Raw genomic sequence first — 5122 nt, forward strand, 5'->3', positions numbered from 1 at the left:
CAATATAAACAATGTTTTTATTTTTATTTTTTTTAATAAAATGTTTTTATTTTAATTTTTTTTAATAAAATGTTTTTATTTTTATTTTTTTTACTGTAAATCATGCGCGGAGTGTTGCTACATCGACTATCTTATAGCCTGACTCGCAAGGGAGTGCTGCTACATCGACTGACAAATAGCCTGACTCGCAAGGGAGTGCTGCTACATCGACTGACAAATAGCCTGACTCGCAAGGGAGTGCTGCTACATCGACTGACAAATAGCCTGACCCGCAAGGGAGTGCTGCTACATCGACTGAGGGTTTGGTTGGGGCAGGCAGTCTATCATTATTAAAAAAAAAAAATTCCGGTCTTGCATTTTAATTTTTACTTTTTGTCAACAAAATATCGAAAAAACTTTCGGACAACATCTAAGGGTTCTATATATATATATATATATATATATATATATATATATATATATATATATATATATATATATATATATATATATATATATATATATATATATATATATATATATATCATATATATATATATATATATATATATATATATATATATGTATATATATATATATATATATATATATATATATATATATATATATATATATATAGAATCCTTAGATGTTGTCCGAAAGTTTTTTCGATATTTTGTTGACAAAAAGTAAAAATTAAAATGCAAGACCGGATTTTTTTTTTTTTAATAATGATAGACTGCCTGCCCCAACCAAACCCTCAGTCGATGTAGCAGCACTCCCTTGCGAGTCAGGCTATTTGTCAGTCGATGTAGCAGCACTCCCTTGCGAGTCAGGCTATTTGTCAGTCGATGTAGCAGCACTCCCTTGCGAGTCAGGCTATAAGATAGTCGATGTAGCAACACTCCGCGCATGATTTACAGTAAAAAAAATTAAAATAAAAACATTTTATTAAAAAAAATAAAAATAAAAACATTTTATTAAAAAAAATAAAAATAAAAACATTGTTTATATTGTTAAAAACATTCAAAATGTTATAAAAACATTCAGAATGTTTTTAAAAACATTCTGGTCAATTAAATTTGCGTTTTTGTGGTTTTTTTAAAAAACGATTAATTTGTAATTAAATTAATGGTTTTTACTTTCGTCCAACACGGAAATGTTGGACGAAAGTCAAAAGTAATTAAAAGTGACGTATGTGTTGGCGTAAGAATCACTTTTTTCCTTCCGCTCTTCCTAAAGCCAACAAACTATAGAACTATATATATATATATATATATATATATATATATATATATATATATATATATATATATATATATATTTTAATACATATGTATATATATTTATATATATATATATATTTATACGTATATAAAATGTATATATTTTTTTTATATATATGTTCTTAAGTTTACCCATATATACATGCATAAATATATATTATTTAAATTAATGAAAATATATGATAAAGAATAAATGTTAGAATTAAATATTCAACACCCACTCAATAATTCGGACTTAATACTTTTCCTAATAAAATTAGAAGTTTTTTAAAAAAATGGAAATAAAGTTACTTATGCAAACGTTTTTTTATACAAAAAGAAACTTAATAATGCATACTTTCATTATTGGTCAAGATTTTATACTGAAGTATTTGCTTGATAATTAGGGTAAGGTGTTTGAAGTTTTTCAAATAAATAAAAAATTTAGTCTGTTAACAGACTAAGTTTAGTCTGTCTTATTTTGTTTTATTAATTTTGATATTACTTTACACATCTGAATCTTATTAAAATTAAGTGCTTTTTCTAACTTAGAAATTACATATCTAAAACAGCGTTGTAATTTATTGAAATGGTCAACTTAAAATAAATAAAACATCAACAAGAATAACCTGAATATACCCTGAGATTTATGTGTATTTTATACAATTTGATACAAAATCTGAAAGTTTTTAATTTGTTGCAATAAAAATAAGCTATAAGACATGACTTTGTTAAAAAAAACTTTATACCAGCTGTATGCATTCTATTAAGTTTTTCTTGCCATTTTTTTACAGCAAATTATTTTTGTAATGGCTAGTTAATGAGACAATAACTTTCAATGTGCCACTTCCTCAACGTTGTCAAAACAAAGTTTTATTAACGTTGGCAAAGTAACACTTTTTCAACGTTTTTGATTTACCACATTTTCAACGTTGTTATATGTAACGTTGAATAAATGTTGTTTTATAAATAGCTTAAATACGTTGAAAAAGCAGCTAATGTCTAACGTTGATAAACCTTAAACTTTGTTACGTTTTTTACAGTGATTATTTGCGTACTTTTATTCAACTTTGAGTAAATGCGGTTTTGGGAGAAGATAATATACGTTGAAATTTATACGTTTATTTAACGTTAAAACTTTGACATTTAAAAAGTGGTTTATTTTTAACGTTGATGAAGCATAAATTTTGAATCCTTTTTAAATTAGCTTTTTGCGTAAGTTGATTCCACGTTGAATAAACGTTTTTTTTTTAGAGAAGCTAAATTTCGTTACAATTTCAACGCTTATTCAATATTTCAATATACCTAGATTTATTATACAAAAATAAACATTGATTCAACGTTGAAAACACGTTGTTTTGTAACTGTAACGCTTTTTCTACGCTGCGAACGGTTTTCAACGATGATTCAACGCTGACATGATTGCTGGGTATATATCTAATATAAGTTCTGGAGTTATTTTATTATATTTGTTGTTGAATAATTCCTAATCATCTTCCGTAACAGCGTTATAATAATTTGGTGAAATGTTGACATCTTTTTATATAATTTTGTTTACATTTTTATACAGTTTAATTTTACACAAAAATTGAAATAGGTACAACTCAAAAGTTTAAATTTGTTACTTTAATGTGCCAATTTAAATGCTTCTTTTTTGGGACGGGCTAGGACAGCAAACGAATGGTCATAAACTGTTCTTTAACATATAAGGAAGCCAACACACTTGGTTTTACGGACGTAAACAGACGTATTCGAGCTACAAATTCAGTACAATTTGGTTGCTATGGTACCAAATTTTACATAGCAACAGCTTTTACATCAATGTTTTTTTGACAGTTTTTTTATCGTGTTATGTACACTATATTAAATACATTTATTAAAATGATATTCAAATTTCTTATGGTAGCCATAATTTAAATTCGTTGCTATGGATACCTAATTTTTTATACTATTTTTGCATTACAACAGTATTGATTGCCATTTCATTATATTTTAACATTTAAAAGGTTATTTTTAGCCATAGTTATGGATGCTAATGTCGTTTTGAATATATGAATATATGAATAATAGAATTGGCATAACATAAAATTTTTATTTCATTATTTAAACGTGCCGAATTTAAAGTATTGTGGCTGAAATTTTAAAGCTGGATGTACTACTGCAAAAAGAGTTGCATGTCATCTTGGTCACATTGTCATCAGCTCTGCCAATTAATGCATATGCATGTTAAAAGTACTGCCTTAAGGTAAATTTGTTTTTAATATTATTTTTATACTGAGCTGTGGCTAACTTAGCTTATGTAATTATATGATTGATTGCCTCTTTTAGGTGGCTCATTTAATTGTACAGAGCAGCTACCCATGGTACTAAATGCCACAAAGTTTGCACAAGGTATTATCACACGGATATGAGGTTGTGAGGAGAATGGTTTTGCCTATTGGCCATACTCTCTGAAGAGGCACAGAAAGCACGAAACAAAGATTTTTAATGTTTCCGTGAAAACTACACACGCAAATGCAGTCGTTTGAAAACAAACTATGATGTATGACTTACTAAGGAGGGGGGCTAAAGTTTAAAAGTTTACCTAGTCATTTTTCATGTCTATTTATTTATATTTATCTCTAACATTTTAATTCACATAAAAGGTTGTCTTTAAACTACGCCACACTCTAGGAGAGAGGTTTTGTGATTTTGTGACGACTTCTATTGGTCTTGTTACAGAAGGATTACGATGGGGGTAAAATTGGTCAAAGTTGGTTGACGTAAATTATGGACTACCCTTAATGGTTTTACTCATTTTCTCGCGTGGCTAATATAGGGGAGAACTTAATGCGCGCTTAATAACTTTTCTTACCCACGCCAAGCTTATTAAGACCGCCTGTTTATTAACTTTTTATATGTAATCAACAAAAGTTTAATTGATATCAGTTTTTACCGGAAACCATCTTTAAAAAAGAAACATAAGTAATAACTAAAATGAGTCGTTTTTCTGCACATTACAATATAAGTTCAATGTTTCTTTTTTTAACTTTTGAAAACCGTTAAATAACGCTGTCTGTTGACACTTCTTTTTCTCTATAAACACAAATTAAAGCTAAACCATTCAATCTATGTTGACTTATTCGGGATTGTAACCAATCTTTTAATCTAGATTTAAATCATTTTAGTTAAAAATAAGATTATTTTGTTATTAATTTGATATTGTAATTTTTAATGTAGATTTACATTCGCAAAGTAGAAAAACTTCTTTCAGCTGATGCAATGTTAATGGGCAGACAACCAATAATTAAAAGTATTGTTTTAATACTTGGGAATAATATATCTGGATTATAATCTAAACCATCAAATACTGTAGATGGTAGATAAACTCCTTGAAATTACGAGACAAATTTTTTGTAAAAAAGATAACTTAGCTTGAAAAAAATTATTAATAGATTTTATATTTACATTCATTTTTAACCCAGGTCCAATTTGTAATTCACAAATCAAGTTCAAAGAAAACTGTGGTTTTTCTATGCTAATAAATGAGTATTCTTTAGCAACAATTCTGCAATATTATTCAAATCATGCAGTTTAGTAGCAACAACGAGGCCTGGTATAAGATCTTATAATTTTTAAACAGTTAAACTTTTCTTACTTAAATATCTATCTTTTAAATCAGCAAGGACATGATTATACAGTGGATCATAGACAAAAATTCTAAAGTATTCTTCTAGGGATAAAGTATTTATATTTGGTTTGTGTATTTGATGCTTAGTAAAACGAGGTAACTTTAATTCCACTTCCAATTTTTCATTAAGTTGTTTACTTTTTGTATATATTGTTTTAAAATTTATATAACAATTAGACCGCATAGTTTTCATAATGTTTATAATATC

General features: G+C 27.2%; 1 protein-coding gene across 1 annotated transcript in view; it reads left to right on the forward strand.

Moving 5' to 3' along the window:
• Positions 1-3888, forward strand: part of LOC136083737 (uncharacterized) — a 13535-nt gene extending 9647 nt beyond the window's left edge. Inside the window, exons 8-9 of the mRNA XM_065803380.1 lie at positions 3262-3489; positions 3573-3888. The gene's annotated coding sequence lies outside the window, so the exon portion shown is untranslated. The remainder of the gene's footprint in view (positions 1-3261; positions 3490-3572) is intronic.
• The last annotated feature ends 1234 nt before the right edge of the window (positions 3889-5122 follow it).

Source organism: Hydra vulgaris, chromosome 08, assembly GCF_038396675.1.
Source record: "Hydra vulgaris chromosome 08, alternate assembly HydraT2T_AEP".
NCBI classification, from domain to species: domain Eukaryota; kingdom Metazoa; phylum Cnidaria; class Hydrozoa; order Anthoathecata; family Hydridae; genus Hydra; species Hydra vulgaris.